Source organism: Procambarus clarkii, chromosome 25, assembly GCF_040958095.1.
Source record: "Procambarus clarkii isolate CNS0578487 chromosome 25, FALCON_Pclarkii_2.0, whole genome shotgun sequence".
Taxonomy (NCBI): Eukaryota; Metazoa; Arthropoda; class Malacostraca; order Decapoda; family Cambaridae; genus Procambarus; species Procambarus clarkii.
Window position 1 is genome coordinate 10,099,636 of NC_091174.1, and position 7,655 is coordinate 10,107,290.

Consider the following 7,655-nt stretch of genomic DNA (forward strand, 5'->3'; position numbering starts at 1 on the left):
CTCCTGTCACCACCATAACAACCTTCACCATCATAACTCCACAAACACCAACACCACCATCAGCAACTCATCATTATAACCATCGATCCGCATGGAAACTGTTCACATCTCCCACGATTGACCACAATACAACGCCTCAACGACCCCGCACGCGACGCGAGTAGGTAGGCAGGGAGGGAATGAGGGAGGAAGCGAATGAGGGAGGGAGGGAGGGAGGGAAGGATGGGGTGAGGGAGGGTGGGAGGTAAGGCGCTTAGCAACCTTAAATAATCTGTCACAGGTTTCACCAATGTCCACTTGTGTTGGGAGGACGATCTCTCCGGATCAGTAGATGGCAGCAGCTGCCACTAAATGATGACTTTATGTGGTTCGAAGACTTCAAAGACAGTCACATGGTGAGGTGCTCCCGAAGAACTTGCCGAGTACCAACTTCTGCCACCCCTGTGAGTTGCTGTCTCACCTAATATATTTCCACACCATGTTGAGTACCTAGCAGTAAATAGGTACCTGGCAGTTAGACAGCTGCTACGGGCTGCTTCCTGAAGGGTGTGTAACAAAAAGGAGGCCTGGTCGAGGACCGGGCTGCGGGGACGCTAATGTCCCGAAATCATCTCAAGATAACCTCAAGATAACGATAGTACTTGAACATTTATGGTAATTGCTAATGATGAGCTTTAAAGGTTTCCAGCATTAAAGGTGAAATAGTAGAGGAGATAATAATTGTTTAGCAACCTCTTCCCTTTGTGTGTATTTTACCTCAATAAACTTATTTCAATTTCAATTGTTTAGCGTTTACTCTAAATACTGTACTTATTTTCTCCACATTTTCACTGGTAACTACACTTAGCTCACACTGATTAAGTTCCATGCTTGCATCTCACTTATCTTACATTCTTCTCAAGATGAATGTACGCGTCTCATTCAGCTCGGACTCAGTTCTTGCATCCTGACTCACCTCACACACACTTAGCAATTTACCCTGAAGTCAAACACTCAGTTGAAAAGTTCACTCAACCGCTATTCAACTTACACATTTAACTCACAATCAACTAATTAATTCACATTTAACTCACATTAATTTCATGCACTCACACTCTAGGCTCATGAATTAAACTCGGCTCATAAGGATAAACATTATCTTCCGCAATTATAACATCAAAGTGAAAATAGCTCCGGAAGCTATAATTTGTCTGTCACGTTAGAAGCGGCGCTGAGGCGCACATTACTTGACGAAGTGCGCACTGTATTACAAGTTACATTAATAATTACCTTGGGGTTATACCCTCTTTCTCTTTATGTGGCTCTGGTACTCTTTAATTTCTGAATTAGCCTTTTCCCTTGCCTTTTTGGCATTCCTTCCTGGTTCTCCTGCTATGCCTACCTATATCCCTGCCTGCCTGCCTGCCTGCCTGCCTGCCTGCCTGCCTGCTTGCCTGCTTGCCTGCCTGCCTGCCTGCCTGCCTGCCTCCCTGTCTGCCTGCCTCCCTGCCTCCCTGCCTCCCTGCCTCCCTGCCTGCCTGCCTGGAGTCCAACCTGCCCAGCGTGTTGACACACGCTCAAGCGCTCGTGTCGCTTCTAGTGTTAATGTGCAGTAGCTATTGGATGGATGCACACTCAAGTGCCCGTGTGGCCGCTCACTATAGAAGGCCTGGTTGGTAAAACTTCAGTTGCGTGACAAGTTAAGGTGTGGCGGCGAAAGTTAAATGTTGAATAGAGGCGACATGAGCAGAGATTGTGCTGAGTAACGTGTGTGTGGAGCTCCTGGTGGTGGTGGTGGTGATGGTGATGGTGGTGGTGATGGTGATGGAGGTGGTGGTGCTGCTGGTGGTGTTTTGAGAGCATAACACTCAACGTTCACTCAACACCCAATAGCACAACACCTTATGGAGGTATTATGGTAATAGAATTATTACTATAATACCTTCTATGGCATCATAATACCATATGGTATTATGGTACCATGATTCCTTATGAAGAGTAAGCCATATGCCTCAAAATGTCCTCTGATGCACAAATATAAACGGAAGATTAGTAAGGACCTTAGCTGACAGGAAGAATAACGGGTACAAAGATCACGGTCTCCAACCATGACCAGGAGAGCGAAGCTTTCACTCTTGATAGTGCATGCACCCCCGTCCTTTCCAGTTGCCTCAACGGACAGAAAATAGCGTACTAAGACGCTTGACCTCTAGCCTAACCTATCGACCACACACAGAAAATGGGAATATCTGTGAGCTGGTATGATTTATAGTTACTCTTTATCTATTCGTTCGGTAATTTTTAAGTCAAAATGCGGAGTACTGTGTACTCAATCTCTGTCTGTCTGTCTCTTTCTCTCTCTCTCTCTCTCTCTCTCTCTCTCTCTCTCTCTCTCTCTCTCTCTCTCTCTCTCTCTCTCTCTCTCTCTCTCTCTCTCTCTCTCTCTCTCTCTCTCATGAAAAGGCCAACAGAAACCTCACATTCTGTCACGCTTTCATACGCTTGCACACTGAAGCCACATATTTTATAACCCCTCTCGTAACCTTTCATTCCTTGCCTCGCTCACACACACACACACACACACACACACACACACACACACACACACACACACACACACACACACACACACACACACACACACACACAGTGTGTGAAGCTTTAACCACACGTGAAAGAACTATATATATACAGGGAACACAGAACGGCACAACGAGGGAAGCAGGTGTCTTCATCTAACGAGGGACGACTCGCCAAACACATAAGCAGAGAAAAAAAGATTATTATTATTATTATTATTATTATTATTATTATTATTATTATTATTATTATTATTATTATTATTATTATTATTATTATTATGTGATAACAGGCTGGTGTGAATAACATGGTGGCCTCCCCTGAAGTGTTTGGGGAAAGCTGGTGTTGAGTGACCTCCGCCTGTAAGCTGTGTACTCCCATAAGGCATCACACTCTACACCAATATCTCAGTAACACACCACGCATCATTCCCAGTACCGGTATTTACCCTACAATACATATTATTCCAAAACGGTAAAACGCGAGCAAATGCGAAACAGAAGGAAGTCATACACAATAAATGCTAAAAGCAGTTAGCAAATAATTAATTCTGAAACGTGGATATATCTACACAATATATATGTACAAAACGAGGTTTGTTTACACATATGAAAGGTCAATCTCATTAATTTACAGAGTTACAGCTCCGCTCCTGTGCTTGGTAAGTCCACTACGGGCTCACCATAGCCCGTGCTACTTGCCCCCGCTCCTGTGCCAGGTAAGTTCACTACGGACTCACCATAACCCGTGCTACTTGAAGCTCCTGTGCCAGGTAAGTTCACTACGGACTCACCATAACCCGTGCTACTTGAAGCTCCTGTGCCAGGTAAGTCCACTACGGGCTCACCATAGTCCATGCTACTTGGAACTTTCTGTTCAGAGTAGTTGAATCTAAAACAACAACACCAACATTAATTTACGAACTAGGTAGCAGAGAGCATAAAGTGCTGACCCCGACGCAGAGAAGCACTAACATGAGCGTACAACTTATTTAGAGACGTTTGGCTCGCAATAGCTTCACCAAATCTAACAGATACACAGAGTCAGTGTACGTAAGTAATTATCAAAAGAAGGTGCCAAGCCTGGACGGCTGTTTAGCGGTGTATGTGGCACAAAACAATCTAAGAGTCCTAGATATTTAGGTTGGCAATATGAGAGCTAAACACAGTGTTTGTGAAGGAAACACAGGTAAGGGCAGCGGCAGGATGGATCATGTGCTACAGTCTTTGTTGTACTTTATTAAAAGGACTAAGCGTACTGAATCTGTATGTTAAATCTGAACTCTACGTTATTCTGTTAAATGTTTTTATTATCTATTTTAATGGCTGAAAATTCTAAAAACTGTCTTCTAATCATGTTTTCTTCTTTTAATGATGAGTTTAGAGACCCTGAAATTGATTTGTTGCTAGAGGCTCGTGTGTGTGACACAAGCCATGTGACAGACACACCTGTCTTCATAGACAGGTGTCTAAAGTTGGTGACACGTGACCTACGTCTACACTGTCACAATTACTTCACGTTACACCGCACACACACACCCTACACGCGGACTGCAACACCTGGATAATGTTCCTGCCCAGAAGACATCCACACAGTCTCAGGATTTACACAGTGTTCTAATACGATGAAGACTGAAAATTAACAGAAATTCAAAAGTTATTCTAGCAAATACCTGAATATTATCTGAAATTTGGATTGTATTCCTGGAATCCAGGAGTGTACTGGCCGGCGTTCCAAGATGCCAGGTGTGTACTGGCCGGTGTTACAAGATTCCAGGAGTGTACTGGCCGGCGTTCCAAGATGCCAGGTGTGTACTGGCCGGTGTTACAAGATTCCAGGTGTGTACTGGCCGGTGTTACAAGATTCCAGGTGTGTACTGGCCGGTGTTACAAGATTCCAGGAGTGTACTGGCCGGTGTTACAAGATTCCAGGAGTGTACTGGCCGGTGTTACAAGATTCCAGGTGTGTACTGGCCGGTGTTACAAGATTCCAGGAGTGTACTGGCCGGCGTTACAAGATTCCAGGAGTGTACTGGCCGGTGTTACAAGATTCCAGGAGTGTACTGGCCGGCGTTACAAGATTCCAGGAGTGTACTGGCCGGCGTTACAAGATTCCAGGAGTGTACTGGCCGGCGTTCCAAGATTCCAGGAGTGTACTGGCCGGCGTTCCAAGATTCCAGGAGTGTACTGGCCGGCGTTACAAGATTCCAGGAGTGTACTGGCCGGCGTTACAAGATTCCAGGAGTGTACTGGCCGGCGTTACAAGATTCCAGGAGTGTACTGGCCGGCGTTCCAAGATTCCAGGAGTGTACTGGCCGGCGTTCCAAGATTCCAGGAGTGTACTGGCCGGCGTTCCAAGATTCCAGGAGTGTACTGGCCGGCGTTCCAAGATTCCAGGAGTGTATTCAAAACCCTGAAGGTGTTCCAGTGGGTGGAGATGGCGCTCTCCTCCGAGGCTGAGTCGGTCACGGCGTCAGTAGGACAGTAGGTGAGGTGTTTTCCCGCCTGGTGTCGGGGGCCCTCATGTTGACACACGCACGCACCAACGCACAGGGCCGAGCGGCCGAGCTGACAGCTCTCCAGGGCCGTAGTCCCAATGGCCCGCGTTCGATGCCTTGTCGATAGGAAGGGAACTGTCAGGAGAAAGCGGCGCCAAGCCATTATGACTATATAGCACTTGGAAGGGATCGGGAATCTGAAATGGGACGGAGGGAAGGAATGGTGTCCAACCACTTGGACGGGCGGGGATTGAACGCCGTCCTGCATGAAGCGAGACCGTCGCTCTACCGTCCAGTCCAAGTGGACTGGGTAAGAGGCAGAAATAAATGGGCAGAGTTTCTTTCGTCTGATGTTCCTGTTCACCTAGCAGTAGGTAAGCACCTGAGCGTTAGACAGCTGCTTCGGGCGGCATCCTGGGAATGTGCGTGTGTGTTCGGGAGAAAAATATCTCCTAGATATGATAGTGGAAAATAGGTCGAGAGTCAGTACATTAGAGAACAGACGATTAGAAAATTGGGTTTCAAGAGCTAGCGGCTTGATCCTGCAGACACATATAGTAAATACACACACACACACACACACACACACACACACACACACACACACACACACACACACACACACACACACACACACACACACACACACACACACACACACACACACACACACACACACACACACACACACACACACACACACACACACACACACACACACACACTGTACTTATCTTAAGTAATTCAGGCAGTACTTACCGGAGGCCTCTAATATCATTTCCCTTCACAAGAGGACAAAACAGTAAGGCGGAGGAAGAGAGAACTGTAGGAGCAATCACAGGATATCCTCATTGGTTTTTCTTATTGAAGACTATGGAGATAAATGAGAGAGAGAGAGAGAGAGAGAGAGAGAGAGAGAGAGAGAGAGAGAGAGAGAGAGAGAGAGAGAGAGAGAGAGAGAGAGAGAGAGAGAGAGAGAGAGAGAGAGAGAGAGAGAGAGAGAGAGAGAGAGAGAGAGAGAGAGAGAGAGAGAGAGAGAGAGAGAGAGAGAGAGAGAGAGAGAGAGAGAGAGAGAGAGAGAGAGAGAGAGAGAGAGACATATACACATAAACTGGAAATATAAACGAGAAAGCTTGACATAATAGTGATAACGAAGCAGTGTACATGAGCTGTAAATCACAGTAATTTACATAATGCTTGGTATGGCCCTCACCAACTAGGTAGAGCGGAGAGTTAGTTCAGGAAAACCTGAACATTGCTGCAGCACACACACACACACACACACACACACACACACACACACACACACACACACACACACACACACACACACACACACACACACACACACACACACACACACAACAACAACAACAACAACAACAACCATTTACTCCCCCGTCACCTGTTCCACTCACTGGCCTAAACCTCCCTTCTCGTCCCCATCCTATCCCATCCCTGTTCTCCTTCTTCAATTACCCCATTTCCCTTAAACCTCCCCACCGCACATCGATCCCTACCTCTCCCCTTCCATATCTCCCCCCCCCACCCACCCTTTCCCCTTGCATAAATCCTCCTCCTCCCCTCTTCCCTCCCTCCCCCCCCCCCTATCCTTCCCCACACGGCAGATCAGCTCATTAACTGCCCTATCACCCCGTGTCGACGACACACACTTCCTCTCCTCTAGCCATTATGACATGGAAAAAGGTTAAGGATGTCCTTGAGGCGGGAAGGATGGAAGAGGGAGAGGGATACCAAATGGAAGGGCGGTGAAGAAGGAAGAGAACGGAAGGAATGTAATGGGTTAGGACGTAATTTGCATCAGTCGTTGAGGGTTGTTGTTGTTAAAGATTCGCTACTTGGAACAAGCAGTTCCAAGCAGCACGGGCTATGGTGAGCCCGTAATCGTTGAGGGGGTTGCAGGCGGGCTGTGCATGAAGGCAATTATAGAGCACAAGGAGTGACTGCCCCGCCTGTCGTCTCACCAGGATGCCACGGCCCAGAGACCAGAAGAACCAGGTCATTAGAGAGAGGAAAACATTTCGTAATATATCATTACGACTTACGTGGGAAATGACGAGGTGAAGTGTGTGAGGGCGTACAATAAGGATGCAGAAGACAATTGCTCACATGGAAGAATGCTGATAACAATGATATGATGATGATGATATCATATGATATCTCTCAGATGATATACAGCATCAGAAATAATAGCAGGCGAGAAGGAGCGCCTCGCCTCGCTGACCACATGTAGGATGGGGACATAATGACAGTAATACATTACAATACACGACAAGAATACATTACAATACATCACAACAATACGACACAAAAATACAACATCACTCCAATACATTACAATACAACATCACTCCAATACAACATACAGGCCAGTGTTTCAAGTTTCAGACAAACAATGTGACAAGCGTCGCACTATCTTCAACTCCACCATAATATTTTGAATCCCAAAACTGTTCTGGAAGACGGAAAATATTAACATAGTTTACGTCAGAGTGCTCACAATAACACAATGAGCTGTGATAAGCGAGACATGGGCGTGTTGCAGGTGTCCCGGGAACCACCGGCCATGGTTGGTGTG